This window comes from Python bivittatus, unplaced genomic scaffold, assembly GCF_059951505.1.
Source record: "Python bivittatus isolate LINGU-HERP-01145 unplaced genomic scaffold, Pbiv_v1 ctg000350_np1212, whole genome shotgun sequence".
NCBI classification, from domain to species: Eukaryota; Metazoa; Chordata; class Lepidosauria; order Squamata; family Pythonidae; genus Python; species Python bivittatus.
Window position 1 is genome coordinate 6,659,663 of NW_028277074.1, and position 19,563 is coordinate 6,679,225.

The following is a 19,563-nucleotide window of genomic DNA, read 5'->3' on the forward strand; positions in this document are numbered from 1 at the left end:
AGAACGTCTTGTTTGTGGCTTGTCAGCAATTGCTTGAGACAAGCTTCCATGTGTGAAAGCTACTTGGCATGAATGCCTGGGCCATACCAAGTCTTACGGCAGCGAGAGGGGGAGGCAGAAGAAAACAGAGAGCAGACTGGAGCAGACAATAGGACCTTAAAGTATTCCCCCTAAGTTGCTTTGATGTTGTCCTAGTGTCTTGGTACCAGGAGACCAGGGGACTGCGGGGAAAGGGTCTCGGTTGCCTTTTCTGTTTATTTCTCTTCACTTCCCACCCCCCTCATTCGCCTTGGCGGAATGATTCTCCAGAAATTCTCCTCATAACACACAATTTAAAAAAAGAGAGAGGGAGAGGGAGAGAGGGAGAGGGAAAAGAGAAAGATTGTGTGAGAGAAAGAGGAAAAGGTAAGAGAGAGGCTACAATTTTTCCTTCGGTGGCAACAGGAGCAGCAGCCACAACAGACACAAGCACAAGCTGGGCTTCTTTGCAGGCAGCCTTGAGCTCTCCATGCTTGGCATGGAGAGAGGGGTGGGGGTGGGGGCACACTCATTCTAGGACTGGCTTGGGGGAGAGTGGCAGGCGGCTGGTCACTTCCAAGTCTCTCGGAAGGGAGCCCGGGATTGCGTGGCCCTCTTCCCTCCTTGCGCGCTCGTCTGGATATGGTAGAAGTAGCTTTGGGTTGGTGCTGTTTATTACTTGCAGTTGCGCTCCTCTCGCCCCATTCCCCGCCTCCTCCCTTGCCGCGTCTTTTGGCTAAGCCCAAGAGGAAAATAAAGGGTGCGGGGGACTGCTGGGGGGAATGGGGAGCGCGGAAAAGCGCCAGGCTCCCGCCTCACGGCTTCTGCGCTTAAAGGTTCTCCCTCTTCCCCCCGCTCCCACCCCGCTTTTTTTTATTTTTTTATTTTTTGGTGTTCGTTCACAGCTCCAGACGGAGGACGAGGCTGCTGGGCTGGCCCGCTAAAGGAGCCGCCGCAGTGATTGCATCGCGAGCAACAGCCCTCTCGGCTCTGGGCGCGCGTGGCTTCTTTAGACAAGACCCAGCCCAGCTCCGCCGCCGCCGCCGCCGCCGCGGGCGCTGCTGTTGCTTGCCTCTGCTGCTGAACGCTTGGAGATGCACCAAGGCGTGAGCGCTCTGACTGGAGTGTCGGGGCAGGGAAGGAGGGTTGAACGAGGACGGGGCGGGGGGACAGCAAGGGAGGAGGCAGTCCGAAACTTTTCCCAGTAGGGGTGGCGATCCCAGCCATCCGTGCCTCAGTTTCCCTTGTGTGTGCGTTTTAAAGAATAAAGGATCACGCCCACCCATGGAAATTGCTTCGTGGTATCGCTGTTTTATTTTTATATTCTTGGGAAGCTCCAACTTGTCATGGTTTTTCGTTAATGTGTTTAAAATCGTATTTCAGAAAGCACATTCACTGTCTCTAATAAAAAGAGGAAGGAGTATAGCTCAAGTACATCGCTCGTATAAAGGACACAAAGCTTTTTTTTATTACATCCCCCCCCCCCACCTGTTAGCTTCTTGTCTTGTCTGCTGTGTCTTTTTGAAGCTTTACCAGGCGATTAATACTGAGAATGAGGTGGGAGGAGAAATTGGAATTTTTCACCCGCCTCTCTAATTGTACATATGTTAAAAAAAAAAAAGAAGAAAGAAAAAATAACGAGATGCCAGGAAAAAGGAGACCATGAATCTTTTGTCATTGTTACATCCAGATTGTGTGTTTTTGAATGTAGTGGAAACATAAATAAATTTGCAAGGAAGCTTTATTTTGTGGAAGAGGAGGGAAAGGACAATTATATTATGAATTTAGGAGATAAGCAAGATTTATTTAGGAAATGATGCTATTTATAATTTACTAAACTGCTTCCCAAATGTTATGGCCATAGTATAAGAAAACTGTTTATTCATACTGATGCTTTTGTGGATATAACTCTGTGCTTTTAAGGTAGTCTTTAAAAAGCTAAAAGGGCATTGCCACTCCCTAAAAAATAAATGGTTTCACTCTTGTTTTTTATGAATTTTCAGTCCATTTAAAATAGTGATAAGATTTAACTGAAGCTGGAGGTGAATTCCCTAAGGTCCCTTTGCTTTTATCACATACCATCACTATGCTTTATTTTGGGACAAATAACAAGAATTTGGAAATGTATAAAAAGTCTTGAATGGTACAGATGTTCATCAGCCTAACACAACATGAGCCATACAGAAGCACACTGAGAGAAAGAAAGGGGGGAGGGGGGAGAGCATGCTTTCCCAGTTTTCTGAAGGAGAACATCGTGTGAGTTAAAGAATCTAAGTAGGATGCGAGAGAGGGGGAGGGAGATTAAATTGCCCCAAGACCCTCCTTAGTCTAGCAAGGAAAATGGAGGCTCTTTCTGTTTTTGCAAAGTGCAAAGCAGAAATCATGTCCAGCTTCCCTCTCAGTGTTCCTTCCACATGTACACTTTCTTTGGTACAATGGTATTTGTATTATTAGATGTAGCCCACATGTTTTAGGAAACTTTACAATATAGTTGTGATCAATAACATCCTGAAGTGGGGTAAGGCAGAGTTATGAATAATAGTGATGATAAATTTATTTATCATGTACCTATATCTAAGCACAGTATAATAAACTTGGAGTATTTGAAGGAGTGCATTTTAGGGGAAATGGATCAACAATAGAGAGAGGAGAAGGCAACAGCTTACCTGGATAGAAGATCTGCAAAGGTTGATTTGCTTGCACTACAGAGTGGCCTTAAATATGATGCTTTATGGCAACAAAACTGCACATTTGTCTGTGCTATTACATGTAAAGTTGTACATTTTTCATTGTACAGATACACATTCACCAAGAAGCTTCAACTATTTATTTGAAGAAGTGTAGGTGAAATTACATAGGTGAAAATATGCTCAGCAAAATTATACATTATGAAGAAGGAAAGACATAAAGGGAGTTTGTATATAGAATGAGTAGGCAACTCCAGAATAGGCTTAGTTAAGTTCATGACCATTATTATTACAAGATAAATGTTGACATAAAAGAGGATAATTTGTCACTTGTTGACAATAAGAGTGAGACTACTGTGCCTTTCTGTTTGTGAAAAGGGATTGATACATTTAAATAATGAAGAGAACTGGGAAGATACTGCTTATAGAAAGTGAATGAAGACTTCAGAAGAAGCTGTAGCATAAATAATGTAATGAAAAGGCAATGATCTTCAATCTCTGCCTCTTGCATTAGCAGCCTATTGTTGCCCATAACATTTCTAGATATTGTTGCATTTTCTCTGGTAATTGTGTACTCTTTTCTCATATTGATAATACAATTAAATGTGCATCTCATTTTAAGTGTTTCTTAGAGATATGATATGTGTCATAATAAGCAATCACAAAATACAAAATATTTCATGACATAAATTTTGGATGTATACTTTCCAAAAGTATACTTCTCCCATGAGACAGAGCATATTAATAAGATAAATTAATGTAGGTGCTAATGTTAGAGTAGCTTCTTTTTCTTCTGCTTTTAACAATAGGTATATACTTCATCCCCCAATATATTAAAACTATATTGTGATGGTGACATTTGACATAAATACATTAGAAAAATATAAAAATGTATTCATGTACATGGTAGATAGACGTAACTTCTGTAACTCAGTAAAATAATGTGGAATATTGAGTATTGGTATATCTTGTATGCATATGCTTTCTTCTTGTAGTGCAATGTAATTTTTGGTCCCCGAATTTCTTACATAAAACTAGAATCTGGTAGAATACAGTTGTGTGAAAAAGAAAGTACACCCTCTTTGAGTTCTATGGTTTTACATATCAGGACATAATAAAAATCATCTGGTCCTTAGCAGTTCTCAAAAGTAGGTAAATACAACCTCAGATGAACAACAACACATGACATATTACACCATGTCATCATTTATTTTACAAAAAGAAAGCCAAAATGGAGAACTGTTTATGTATAACTTTTTTATTCATTAGAAATAGAGAGCCAGCTTGGTGTAATGGTTAAGGCACCAGGCTAGAAATCAGGAGACCTTGAGTTCTAGTTCTGACTTAGCACAAAGTTAGCTGGGTGACCTTGGGCCAGTCATTCACTCTCGGCCCTAGGAAGCAGGGAGTTGCAAACTACTTCTGAAATCTTGCCAAGAAAACTGCAGGGACTGTCCAGGCAGTCACCAGGGGTCAACACTGACTTGAAGGAGAAAGAAAGGAAGGAAGGGAGGAGGGAGGGAGGAAGGAACCTGAGCATCAAAACCATGTCCATAGGGAAGACTATGAATGGAATAGCAACTGCAGCTACTTACATGACATCTTTAGAGCTGGGTTAGATTGTAACTTTCTGATTTATGGAAATCCTAAAATAAGAAAGCTTGATTCTCCCAGACTGCCCCTATGGAAACACTGCAGGTTGCAGCATGTAGCTGACTTTGGGTAATTCCCAAAAAAGCTAAGCAGGATCATATCTGGTTAGTTCCTGAATAGAACACCACCAGGAAACCCCTGGATTGTAGGTTAGATAGGTAAGTTGAAAAATGTCAGAAGAAGATGCTGGGTAATATGTTCTGTATTGCTGTCAGGAAATGTAGTCATCAGGAGTTGAGCTTGAATTGAGGGAATCTTTTATTTCATGGAAATATTGCTGTTGTCATGCTTTTGCAAATAAGGATAGGAACAGTCTTCTGACTCTCCTTTTTTGCTCCTTTTACTGCAATGGATAACAATAGATAGACCAAAAATCCTTTGTTTCTCATTCCATTCCCCACAATTACCACAGATATGGATTTTTTAAAGCAGATTTTCCATTTTCTTAAACATTGTTTTGACATGTACAGTGAGGTATTGGTATTCTCTTTCACTATTTTTCCTGTTAATCTTATATTTTAATAATTTTAACATTTTAATTTGTGCTAGAAAAACTTTTAATTTCTATTTTCAAGTATAATTGAAATATTTACAATTGTGCTTACTTAAAAAGACATTTTATTGTTCATCTAAAAAGTGATTAAAACATGTGTCCTTCAAATCAGCACCATTTTAGCACTGTGAATATTGGTACTTTGAATTCCATTCTTTTTATTCTTTTAATATTATAGCCTTAATGTGAAAATAACTATTTAAAATAATTGCACAGTAGTGCGTAAACAATTGTTATTTGTTCATTCCTCAACTGCAAGGTTATGTCATATTCAGTAGCGTAGATTAAACATAGAGATAATTGACATTTCCACTTCTGCTAATCAAAGTACAATTCCATATCATGCAGTAGAAGAGAAAGAACTTGGTGCTGTAAGAGCTGTTAGTTTATATGTAGCATATACACATGCAAACACAAACATGCACACACACACACATTTCCAGAAATGCTGTTTTCTCCCAATTCTGATCAAGCGGATCAAGATATTTTACTTCTAACAACTTTTTTGATATTTTATCACCTCCAGATGTCTAAGGGCTACAATTCTCAGCCAATATGATCCATAACATTATTTCTGTTTTCCAAGTAAACATATACTGTATACCTAAAATTAAAAACAGAATTGATATTGATCTGAAACTGATTTAATCCTGATGAAACATCTCACAACTTTGTTTCTTTTAGCATTATTAAATGTTTTCTTTTATTAAAAAGCTTCTTAGATAAGTCCATGTCACATATTATTGTTCACACTGCTTCCCATTAAGAATCTCCACCTGTTTGAATGTAGCCTGTAATGTTGGTACCTGCTCATGGCTCTTTGATGCCCTATTTAATTCTAGTCTGGTTCCTATTAGGTAAATCACAAAGCTCAACAACAGTGATGTACTAATTGGCCCCTTGGTAGCAGACTGAAAATAAATGCTGCCAAGAAGTGTTAAGAGGAGAAGAAAAATGGGGTGATAGTCTCTCTAACACAGGAAAGAAACACCGTAGTCCCCAGTTTAAGAACGAGTTCCATTCCTAAGGTCTGTCCTTAAGTCAAATTTGTATGTAAACTGAAACAGTATTATTGTTAACTTGTAAACTGGGTGTTCTTAACCTGGGGACTACCTTTAGTAAGTTGGAGTTAGCAAGGCCATAAAATGGCACCATTTGAAAGCTAAAGTTCACCTTCAGAAAGACATGGTACTGCTGTTTCCGTAAAAGTGATAGATTTGAAAGGAAACACTTGTACTAGATTTTGTGCCTCTTTACTCTTTCAAAGTGATTGTTCTGATTAGGTCTTCACTTTAAAAATAGTAAATTCACTGGTTAGTGAGCTGAACTAGAACAAGTACTTCTGTTTCGTTTTATTTGATTTATATCCTGTCTTTCATTCAGAAGCAAAAGGCAGTCTAGATAGCATTTCCCCCTCCCATTCCTCCAGCACCATCACAACATAGGTTAGGTTCAGCTAAGGGAGAATGACTGGCTCAGAGTCATCTGGTGAGTGTCTGTGGCTGCAAGTTGACTTGAAATGGGATATTGCCTTAACTAACTATACAAGCTCTTCAACAAATTGTAGTCCAGATTGTTAGAATGAAGTGTATGTCATATAGTGGCTTTCTCCAACTTGGTGGCCTCCAGATAACCATAATTTCTATAATCCCTATCGCTCTCAGCCAATATGGGCTTTACTGCTTGGGATGAGGGAAATTTCAGATCAGCACATCTGGAAAATACTAGTTTGTAGAAGACTGCCTAACATGCTGAATCGTGAAAATACTAGTTTGTAGATGATTGTCTAACATGCTGTAACTTGTCATACAGATTACAGGCAGCATCCTAGAGGAAAAGGCAAACTAACAAAGTATCTTCATGTGATTGTCATTCGGCTTATGTGGCAATTTTATAATTGGAAATAAAACAGAAAAACAGAGAAGCTAAACATACAATGCTTGCTGCCAAGAGTCATCAGGTTATATCAGGATATAAATGTAATAAATAGATAAATTGAGTACGATCTTTAAAAAATTGGTCATTTGCCTAATGTTTTTCAGAGGTTCATCTGCATTTCTCTGGGTAAGATTCTGGGCAGACTAGAGTTAACAGTCAACAAGGTTTGGTTTTTTTTTTTTCCAGACTGCTCCACCAACATAGTTCCTGTCTAGCAGACATTCAAGCCACAAACATTGTTACACTGTGTAGAATAGTCATCTGCTGCAAAACTTATCAGAAATGGATAGACCACAAGTTATTTTACTTGTATCCTATTTGCTCTAGATATTTCTGTTTATGAATGTGCATACACATATACAAAAAAATGTTGTTGTTGGTGTTGTTTGCTGCACAGTGTGGACAGATGTACTTAAGCATCTCTGCTAACACAGCGTTCTTGTTTTCTGCTTCACCGGGCCTGTTGGAGAGACAGTATGTTCTAGTGGATGAGGGTTAGGTCCTAGAAGCCACAAGCATTTTTCTGACTTGAGGTGTAACCTGAGGCAATTTAGTAGTACAAGATTAACTCTTTCCTTCTTCGTTACAGACCTATTTTTCAAGATAGAGGCAAATACTGTCATTCAGTATGTGTATTTGTGTATAAAATATGTATGTTATCAATCCACATAGTATTATTTAGTTGCCCTGTACTGAATTGTTACATATAAAAAAATTAATTTGTTGTCAGCTCTTATTGCTTAATATGTACTAGTGTTCAACAATATACAGGCCATTGGGTTTTTTTTTTTTGTATGGTAGATTATTATTTATTTTATTAATTTATACAAATTTTAAAACAAACACTGAGTCTATTTTAACACTATTAACAATACAGATTAAACTTAGCAGTAATAGAAATAATAAAATTGTCTTTTTATGAATAGCCTGGTAAAAGAGATGTATCTTTGCAGATTTTCCTAAACACTGAGAGTGGAAGCCAAAGGCAACTCCAGAGGTGGTATATTCAATAGTTGGAAGCAATGCAGGATAATGCCCTCTCTCACAGGACAGAAATGAATGTAACAACCAGGGCATCTTCAGGAGGGCATTTCTGCCAATGTTAGCAGTTTGGCTTTTAAAGCCAACAGTAACATCTTAAATTGTGCCCTTAAGCAAATAAGCAACCAGTGTATATCTTTCTTTACAGGCATCATGTGATGCCTATACCTTGTGCCACTTAGCAGTCTTGTTGCTGCATTTTGCACTAACTGCAGCTTCTGGACATTTTTCATGGATAGCCCCATGTAGAGCATGTTGCAATAATCAAGATGAGATGTAACAACAAAGACATGGGTAACCATCACCTAACCCAGTTGAAAAGTGATGCAGCTAATCCACCAGTAATTGTGCAAAGGTGCTCCTTACCACAGTTAATTAGCTGTGAATTCAGTGATAATTGAGGATCAAAGAGGCATTCCAGTAATGAGAATCTACTTTTTCATGGGGAGTGTAACCCTATCAAAAACTGGCTGAACCTCAATCCTTATGTCTGGTTTTCTATTTAGTCAACAGTCTCCCCAGAATTACTAACAGCATGCCCATTTTGTATGAATTTAATTTCAGGTAATTCTCTCTTTTGTTTTATCCATTCCATTGTGTCTGGTTCTCAGAGACTGCCTGGATAAGTCCGTGCAGTTTTCTTGGCAAGGTTTTTCAGAAGTGGTTTGCCATTGTCCCCTTCCTAGGTCTGAGAGAAAGTGACTGGCCCAAGGTCACCCAGCTGGCTTTGTGCCTAGGTGGGACTAGAACTCACGGTCTCCCAGTTTCTAGCCTGATGCCTTAACCACTACACCAAACTGGCTCTCATAATTTTCTCTTACCTATTCCATTATCAGACAATGTTTAAGGCTAGTGATTCCTTGGAACTAGATACTAAGAAGCGATAGAGCTGGATGTCATTGGCATACTGATTACATGTGGCTCCAAAGCTCCAAAGCTCCAGATCAGTTGTCCCAGTTTCATGTAGAAACAGCATGGGGAAACTTCTGGTACATTGTTGATCAATGGCCTAGCTGTTGAATGGTAGTCCCACAGTACCATCTAAATTTGCATAATAAATAAGCACTATTTCTGAATCACATGTTTTCTTCTTTCCTTCCTTCCTTTGAATGATGCACAAAATCTATCAGACTTAATAATCTACCATAGACTAGTCCACAATGCCATTTATAATATTTCCTGTATTATTTTTTCTAAAGCAAATTAAAAACAAGAAAGCAATGAAATAAGCCCAGACATGATTCAGTATTTTAACATATGATTGCTATTTCTATCTCATTAATTAACAGCTTCGCTTATGTAAACAAAATCAAGTAACCTCTGCTTGAAACAATATTATGTTGGCCTATAATGTGTGTTTTATCAGTTCTCAGAGTTAATCAACAAGTGGTCAATCCAGTATTTGTCTTGTAAAGTTAGAACTGCAGGAAATAGTGTATTATTTACTCATACGGTAGTCATCTTCTTTGAGTCACTATAGAACCAGCTTCTCAACACAATTCGGATGACAGTACTGTTGCATCCAAACCTAATGACACTGATCTATGCTTGCTTTAAGACAAATATTCTGCAGTTCCAATATGTACATGCTGAGATTGCCTACTTAGTTTGAATAGTCCAGGCCTTCAGTTTATGATTTGTTTGACACAAAGTGAAAAAAATGACTGAGTTTTGTCAGGTAATGCTGTATTTCATGGTCTCACAATGGAGCTGATCCTTTGAGTGCATGTATGCAGAGATAGTACACGAATTAACCCATAGAGTGTTTAGTTACTGTAAAGTATTCGGTAGAAATCTGAATACATACATACATACATACATACATACATACATAAAACCACTGTTATATCTCACATTAAGAACTTTCTCTGAACAGCTAACAATAAACTGTTTACATCATAAAAGTAATAACTACAGGTTTAAAAATATAAAACTAAATGCAGTATAACATGTAAATTAATAAGAGTAAATGATAGCACTAAAAGATACAGTATTCTTGAAGAATAAACTGATATTGAAAGGACTGTAACATTAGGAAAGCCCCTGTGTTATTCCAGTTTTATTCCCCAACTGGGAAGCAACAGTGAAAAAGCCGCCTTCACAATGCACTTCAGTTTTAAACAGTTATATTTGTTTAGGTAAGCATTTCTGATGCTATATATCCAAATCCATGTGCTCATAGCATGAATATAATTAAATTTCCAGATGATTAAATGTTATTAATTAAAGTTCTCTTAACAAAACTCTTCAACAGTTGAGTACAGGAACCAATGGAAACCAATTTTGCTTAATGCTACCTAGCAGTCATGACTTCAATATTCATTTAAATTTTATTCATCTAAAAAGAGACATTTATTGATATTGATAATTCTGTCCTTGATTAAGAGGAACAGTTTAAACCAAAGGAAGTTAAGAAATCTGATGTTATTCATAGGATAAAAAAAAAAAGTTGATTTTGTCAACAACTTAGAAGTTTTCCTGAATGTTTTAAGCACTGCTTGTCCAACACTCCTGCATTGGACACATTCTTCTGAATTAGTCCTTCCAAACCTGACTTCTTTCACTAAGCATGCATCCTTTGGACTGGATGGACTGAATGGATTCCTCCAAATACACTGTTCACACTATTCTTGGATGTGCTATGGTTGTGCACCTCCACAAAGTGATAGCTCTTTTTCAGGGCTGAGCAGGTTCTTTTGTGGCTTATTACTGGTAATTTGTAACTAAAGCAAAGGTAGACTCCTCTAGTCCCTTAGAAGCTGTATACTACAAATACTTTCCACTTTATGAAAAATGCCTGGTTGCAAAAAAAGAAACTCTTTAATAGCAACAGAAGGAATGCCATGTTCATACCATGTTTGCTTCTCCCTGTATCAAATGCCTTGTTTGCCTACCTTCCTGACAATGGCCAGACATTGACTGTGCATGGGAAAGTATTAACAGTTGATTTTCTTTTGCTTTTGTGTGCAGTGTAGCATGAAGGGATTTTTGTTACACCAGGAACTATAGCAGGCCAGGGGCCAGCACAATGTTTGAATCCTGTATTTTGTACCAGAAAGCAAACTGATTTGTGCATGGTGATTCCTGCCTGTTCTCAGCATTACTAGACCAGCAGAAGTGAAGATGATCAGAGGTCAGCTTCAAGTGGTTTGTGAGGAAATATAGAATAGAAACTGAATGAAAATTGGGTCATGTATAAGGACTGTTAGTTAAATAGGATGAGTACCCTGTGCATTCTTGCTTACATGAGATGTTTTTGACATACTGATTAACTATATTTTCTATGTGTAAGCAAGTTGTTAAAAATTTACTAATTTGAAGAAGTAAAATATGGAAAAATTGAAGTTCCAAGAACTAGTTTTCATAACTATTTCCTGGGAACATGGTGCCCTTGCTATCTTTGTCCCATAGTTTGATATCCAGTTACATTTTTCAGAAAGGATAGATGTCTTGGGATGGGACAGCATGTTTTTAAAATGGTGGTAGACAAGCTGTAGTGTGGGTGTATGTATACATGTAATAATCATGTATTTTCCCTTGAATACTTATTTCTGACAGTTAATAAAAACAAAATTTTAAAATTTCAGTAGTTTGGTTGGTAATTTTATGGAGCAAATTCAGAATTGGGAAGAAGGCACAAATTAAATCATTGTCCATTCCTAAGAATAATCAATTTTACTTTAACGTGCACAGTCCTAGTATGAATATTTAAGAGTGGTAAGGTAAGTTAAACCTTTCCTAACCACCCGGTGATTCTTTCTTACAATTGTCCTTCCCCATCTTTACTAGTCCTTCCCCATTCTTATTACAGATAAACAGAAGATTTGTTTTGCAACACATAGTTCTGTTCTACAGTGAAAGGAGGAAAATATTTCCTTGATTGTTCTGTTCCTGGTCAATAAAATTTGGTGCTCTTAACAAAGCTTTATAAAGGCTAGTTGCATCATAGATTCGGCACCTGAGCAAATGCTACCTATTTTACTGTACTTCGTATAGTGCTTAGCAACAGTCAGGTAGTAGCAACAGTCCCCTCTAAGGACACATCTACACAAGGGGTTAATACAGCAAAAGGTGTTTGTGTTTTGCTCTGCATTTGCTAATGTGTAGAAGAGTGTATCCAAATATTAAAATGCACGTTAAATAATGTGTTTCAGGAAATATGTTAACATCATACCCTTTAAGTTTCATTATTTCCTGTGTAAGTACTGCATTAAAGATTTGCATTTCTTGAACTAAATAATAAGTAAAAATAACTGTAGTAATTGATATGTTCATATATCATTTTTTCAGTTATCTATATTAGTTTACAATTCAGTGAAAACGCAGATAGACAACATTAAGAGAACATGACTCTAAAATCAAACAGTGACTGAAAACTAAATCCAATCTACTCTCCTTCCCCAGGTCTTACAAAATGGATGCAAAGCAAAATAGCAGTTCCAGCCAGTTTCACAAATGAAATAATGATATTTCACATATTTAGAGAACCAGCCCTATTCTGAGCTAATAATTTTCCTTCAAGCCATAATGATGGGGCAAATGAAAACAACCAGGGGACTGGCCATCAACAGTTGAGAGGATCCTTCTAATTAATGTGCAGTTATTAAAACCACTCTCCAGTACTTATTTTCCAAATATAGAAGTGTTGGGGCCAGTGCCAGGAATCGTGGAAGCCTTTCTCCTAATTCTGCATGTGTTTACTACTGGATGTGGAAAGTAATTTTGCATATGTCAGAGATTCTTTCTATTTTTATTAAAATCCATGTTCCAGCCATATCTAGCCTTTCTTTGCTTTAAGCAAGCTTAGACACTGATAACAATTGTTATAATTTTGTATAGTGAGACAGTTTTTTCACACATCCTTTGATAAAAGGCCAGTCATCAGACTAAATGCAACCTCAAGACGTTTTGCTGCTTGCTGCCACTCATCATTCATGAGTAATGAGATTCACCCCAGTACCTGTAGCAGTGCTGTGCTGTTTTAGGGGACATTTGTCAGCTTGTATCCTGATGTACTTGCATCTTCAGAATGTTTTTGCTCCTGGTGATGGAACTGCACTTTAAGTGTATCACAGATTTTCCAAGATGTAATAAGCAATATCTTTGACATATTTCATGGCATTCATGAGATTTGGTCACAGTAAAAAAAAAAAAAGAAAAGAAAAAGTGCCCTGAAAAGATGACTCTTTTATAGTTAGCATCTCTATCATCCATCTTTGACTTGTAATCACAACTACCCTGTGAGGTAGACCACTAATCCTGTGTAGCACATATACATGAGGATGCTGGGACTAAAAACATAAACTGATCCATGAAATATACTAAATCCAGATCACAACTTAACTGTATCTATGGGACCATATTGTCTTTCCAACTGCAGCCATAATTTATTCTTATTAATGTCAGATTATATCAGACCAATTTGATGAATAATTGATTCACATTCCCCATTTGAAATACCTATTTTTTAAATATGTGTTCAAATTTTTGTGATCTGAGGGTCACACTTAGCGTTAAGTGAAATGCCAGACATATAAAAGTGAGCATGTCCAAATGGTCTGGGTCAGGTAAAAAACTATTTTTAAATTAACTCCAAATCTTACTGAAATGACACTAATGAATGAAATACAATCAGTATGTGTACTCAATGTATGTAATAGTTTTACTTAATTTGCCATGTTAAATTAATTCTGGGGCAATTTTTGAAAGATGTCTAGAGACCCCCATGTAGCCCTGACACCTCAGGTTGTTTATCCTTGTTTTAAAAAATGAATAACCTGAAAACATTAATATCCTGAATCATCAGATTCTGCAAATGTAGAAGTTATAGCAGTTGAATAAGCAAACTAAAATTTGTCTGTCTGTCTATGTATCTATCAGTCATCATGGTGCCTACATATGGTATTCAATATGCTGCTTATTTATGTTCATCAACTACATATTTTTGAGAATTTTTGGTATAATAAAGGCTAGATGCAACCAAGAAGGCTGGCAACATATATCTGTACAGCATAAAACAGGTAAAATGCTCATTCCTGTTGTATGCTGGATGAAATACTCTGTAGGAGCAGGCACAAATATGTGTATCTTTATGCTCATAGAAATGTCCTGTCTCGTGCTTTGCACTCCCTTCCTAGCTTTAACTTACTTTCTCTGTCTTCCTTGGAAATCATTAATTAAGCTTCTTACTGAAGACTTTTGTTTATTTCAGTGTTCCACCTGCATATTTGCCTACATGTTGAGTTACACGCCATACCATCAAGCTGTCTCAAGGCATGGAAATATTTTTATAATCCCTGACAGCCATGATAAACATTGCTCCTTAGGAATAAACAAACAAGATGCACACCTTGTTATTAACTGCATTTTATAACAGACAGACCTTTGTCACTCATCTGCAGGGGATATCTTAGCAGTTCCTTTACTAGCAACTTGAAGTATTATTGATGTAGATTGAGTGGACGTAAGATTTCACGTGACTCTTGTGGAATGATATATTGAGTGATTACCAGAGAAGCTGTGTGTGTGTGTGTTGCAAATGTGTTTCTTCAAAGGAAAATTTATTCAGATGCATTGCCTATAGTCAGTCACATTTTGAAGGAAAAGATCTGCCAAATATTTTCTCAGGATTTGTGTCCTTTGTCCTTGTGCATTTTAATGAGAAATGAAAAACAATGGTGGTTATTTCAGAAATGAAATATATTGATACTCAGTGCTTACTCTGACATTAAATGCAATTAACTGACATTAAATGCAGTGAGCAGAAGGAAGATTTTGAAAGCCCTGACTTTTGGAGATTATGATGCTTTTTAAAATCCTGAATGGAATTTAAATGTGCTTATGCGTGAATGTAAAATTGAGCACAAGCCCTGGAATGGCAATCCTGAAATACGCAGTTATCTGTCCTTAGAAGATGGCAGGACTAAAGCAATGGCACTTCAGTTCTCACTGGGGGCAGCATAAAGGAGGGAGAACTTTTGAGGGGTTTCCTTTGTCCCTTCTGGGGGAGTTCTGTAAATATGTACATTTTTAATTGTCTGTTCTTTGAACAAAAATGCACATATTGCAGATAGAATACCACTTTTGACTGATATAGGCTGTTGAATTTTTATTGTAACAATAAAATAATTTGATTAACAATAACAATAACAATTGATTAAAATAACTTTTATGATGTCTTTTGTATGCATATAATAAATACATATAACACCAACAAAAATTGGCAATGCTTCTGTATAATTTATAGAAGTATTACTCATTTAATGGAGAAGTATTTTACGGTCACATTTTTGCTATTCCTTTTTGTTGATTATATTAATTTCATGTTATGCTCCATATTCCCTGTCTTAATTTGGTTGTTTTGCACCATCTTGCAAATGTTTTACATAGTCAACTTTTCTCAATTTTATGCCCCCATAATTCTTTGGCTATGATTCCTACCATCCTCATAATGAAGAGATGTACAATATGAGGCCTTAGGGCTGCTTGCAGCCCAAGAAAGCCTTACAGGTGGCTACCAGAGGCTTTCATTTGTTTTTTAACCAAGTTGTAATAGTTAATATGGCAAAAAGGGGGAAATTATTAAATTCATAAGAACAATTATATTAAATGCTAGAGAGTAATCATATAGGCTATGTTTACTTTTGATTATATTTAAAATAAAAGAAATGGGATCACTCTTAATTTTTAACCTGCAATTTGTGGCATGGCATCAACAGCCAAGTGCAGCTTTTGGTCTATAAAAAATTATACCAGTTCCATAAAGCACAGTGATTGAAGGATGCTTCAGTGTAGAGGAAGTGGTCCATTATTCCATACAGTTGTTATCCTTTCTTTGCAAGTAGTGGAAGAGAAAACACATTAGAGGTTGGGCAAACCTCTGACCCTAATGTCATAGTGTCTTCTGTCCTAGTGACACAGCTTTCAGGTCACCTCTGGTCAACTCTTTGGGCTTGTATCCATTTCAGTATGAACCTCAGAATCTGTTGGAAAGCAAAGTTCATGAATGATGTTTCTTTCCTTATCTCATTCTTACAAAAATAGGTTAGGATCACCAGTGAGCTAGAAGATTGAATGAGAATTTGACCCTGCAGCTTCTGAGTTCTAGTCCAGTAGACGAACCACTATATTGCCATTGCAGTCGCATGCCATAAATAGCAGTAGCAAAGTCTGGTAAATTTACAGCCATAGTAAGATTGTATTTGGCTGCCTGAAATTCCATCTGTTGCAGAATGCAATCATTGTTATTATGTAACCTAGGTGCAGCTAGGTGCTCTGGGGAAGAGAGACAGCTTTCACTTTTCTTAAAATATTTGAAAGGTTTTCATTAAAAAAATGCAGCAGACTTGTTCTTTTTTTTTGCCCCAGAAGGCAGAACTAGAACTAAGATTGTAGGGAAGCACATTTTAGCTTCCAAATATTAAGAGCTGTTCTGAGTGAAATGATAGCTTTAGGAGGTGGCAGGTTGTCTGCTGATATGTTTAAACAAGGGGGAGCTGCCACCTGTCAGAGATGCGGTGATTGCATCCTGCATAGTAGAGTTTATATTGAGCTGGAGGTGGAATATATGACCTCTATGGTCCTGTTCAGTTCTGCAATCTGAAAAACTACAAAAAATAAAAAGCATAGTTGTATAATTTCTGGTAAGGTGTGAAAGAAGTAGCCATGAGAATGATTAAGCCATATTATACCTGAATTAATTAATGTTATTCATTTAAAACACAGTTGATTTTAAGTAGACAAAAGTATTCTTATATTTAGCCTATGGTGAATGAACCACAAATTGAATCTTGCCCAATTTCCTCTTAGTCCTTTGTTCAAGATGTATTTTGGTCTAGGATACAAAATATATATCTCATCCCTTAGACCCTGTTTAGCAAGGTAGAGTGAATTCTCTTCAAGGTATGTCTGGATAATATGTATTAATTTATGAGGCTTGTTGTGTATATCTCAAGGTGTAGAATACTGCATTAAATTTCTATAATTTCTTTTTAAATAATGACACCTTTTCATATTCACAAGAACTGAAATTTTGGTTCAGCTAAAATGAATGGCAGATATTCCAACCTCTTCAGTGAAAGCAGTTTCATAAATGACATTATTGGGGCAGTGATATCTCCTGTGAAAAAGAGATTAGAGTTTGGAGACTAAGAAAAACATTCTGGAGGCAAATGTTCAGAAGAAATGTCTCATGTGAAAGCAAAATGTAAAAGCAAACGTTCTAAGAATGTGTATTTTTATTTTTTAAAAATCATCCTGGTGTTTCTGCTGGACTCTAGGAAGTCATATTTGTGGATATAAATGAGATCACTTGGCTTAATTAGTTCCAAGCTTAATTAGTAGCAATTATCCCAACATGGGAGTAATACTGAAGTAGGAAGTACTGAGTCCTTGAACAGATAGATCTCTAATTGGTGTTACAATATTGTAATTAAAGCCAGTTTATACTCCTCTGCCTCTGCAAGTGATTTGTTTTATGTCTGATTAAACAGGGAGTCCAGCAGCCTCAAGGAGATCACTGAACACTGATTCAGAAAATAGTTTGCTGTCTGTGGTTGTTGGGTTGGAGTGGTGGGGGGGGGAATTATGAAAGATATATATAAAAATTGTACAGTGCAATTAATATATCAGTAGTTCCACAATGTTGTCATTTTCATTCCCCAAACCCTTAGTAACAATTTGAAGGATGTCTGTGAGTGTCTTCACTTCTGCCAGTTTGTAGTACTTTGAAAGTATTACAGGAAGTTGTTAATTTACTATTTTTGTTTTGTTTTGTTTTTTACTTAATGTATTCCTTGGTGTTGTATTATGTGGTTTTGTAAGCTGCTTAAGGACAGGTAAACTGAAGCAGTGTAGAAATAAATGAATGAATATATGAAATTCTGAGAACAAAGAGTGAAAAACATTGTCCTGTACTAACAGCAGGTTCTGGAGCAACAAAACTTCATTCCCTTCCCCATTCCTTAGGAAAGGGAAGGAAGAAAAGAAAAAAGTCAGTACACTGGCACTTCAGCACTACAGTATCTCCTGCTGAAGAGAAGGGGGAAACCGATAAAACTGTTGTCAATTTCACCCTTGCTTGGTTTGTCTCTTCTGTTGAAAAGGATGTAAGGTTGGGAACTAGGAGAAGGAGGCGGCAAACATTTCCTATGAAGCCATAGCCACAAAAGCAAGCAACCAACCAATTAAAACTAAAAACACTGTCTCCCCACCTCCCCCCCATTTTACAATAGTTTAAGCTACATTATGGGTGAGCTAGAAATAAATCAGCTTACTTTTCTAACATACTTATATTATGGGATTGCAAAGGTCCAAAAATGCTTTCAAACTGACGTAGATATACGCAATTTGTTTTTTGTTGATTTATTAGATTTATATTGTCCCCTCCCCCCTTCTTTCAGGAACTTGCATGGCCAATGTTGTAACTCCTTATGAATGTATAGCAGAACCTTTTTTGACCTAGCACAGGTAATTTTTATATAAAGCTTATTCAAGTATACACTCATTTAAACGTACATGTTGTCAAGTTTATAGTAAGGTAAGATTGAGTTACTTTACTTGCATCTAAGATCACTAAATTAAAGACTAAATATATTTGCTCATTTAATTACTATTCATTGCTTAATAATGGCATTACAGTGGTACCTCTACTTATGAACGCCCCTACTTACGAAATTTTCAAGATACGATCAGCTCCGGCCCCAAAAATTTACCTCTACTTACAAACTCGCCTCGACTTATGAGCCATTTTCCACCCGTGCCACGTGGTCCGCGGCCATTTTTCCACCTGTGCCACGTGGTCCGCGGCCATTTCCTGCCCGTTCCACGTGGTCCGTGGCCATTTTTCCGCCCATTCCACGTGGTCCGTGGCCATTTTCCGCCCGTTCCACATGGTCCGCAGCCATTTTTCCTCCCGTTCCATGTCCGCGGACATTTTCCGGCTGTTCCACATGGTCCGCAGTAGTTTTTCTGCCCCTGACACGTGGTCCGCGGCCATTTTTTCCGCCCTGCCGCGTGGTCAGTGGTCATTTTTCCGCCCGATGCGTGGTCCGTGGACGCCGGAACGGATTAACGGTAATTACATTGAACCTTATGGGAAAATTTACTTCGACTTGCGACCAACTCGACTTGCGATCAGAGTCACGGAACGGATTAAGTTCGTAAGTAGAGGTACCACTGTATCTGTTAGTCCTTTTATAAAAAGGAGTCAGCCCATTCAGAAATACATATTTCTGTTTTCATAACCTGAGAATATTTAAACTAGGAATAGGCACTGTGAAGCCTTAAGGATGTAGCTCACAAACTTTGTACAGCATCCAAAATCCCCTTTAATCATAATTCCCAAAGTTTGTGTTATGGGTCCTATCACTTTGAACGGGGAAACACACAGAACTGTTACATAATTCTCAGAATAGGCTTAACATAGTTGAAACAATTAAAACAAAATTCTTCCCCCTTGCCCCCATATGGTATGGCCATTTCCATTTTGCATCATTAATTGTTACATTTGCTGCCTCAAAAAATATTAAGCACTGCCCTTAACCACCAAAAAGTTGCCCAACTGATTTTTACCTAGGCATGAATATTAAGGATTCACAATTTTGCCTGCCTTTGTTAGCAGCATTCCAATCCTTTTCCTTGACCTTGAAACATAGAGGCCCTTGTTTTCACATA

General features: G+C 37.3%; 1 protein-coding gene across 4 annotated transcripts in view; it reads left to right on the forward strand.

Annotated features, from left to right (window-relative positions):
• The first annotated feature begins 286 nt into the window (after window positions 1-286).
• Window positions 287-19,563, forward strand: part of LOC148215113 (uncharacterized) — a 107,672-nt gene continuing 88,395 nt past the window's right edge. For 3 of the 4 annotated variants that reach the window (XM_088144555.1, XM_088144560.1, XM_088144559.1), the window contains exons 1-2: window positions 287-405; window positions 924-1,124. The gene's annotated coding sequence lies outside the window, so the exon portion shown is untranslated. The remainder of the gene's footprint in view (window positions 406-923; window positions 1,125-19,563) is intronic. The other variant, XM_088144556.1, reaches the window with a different exon arrangement.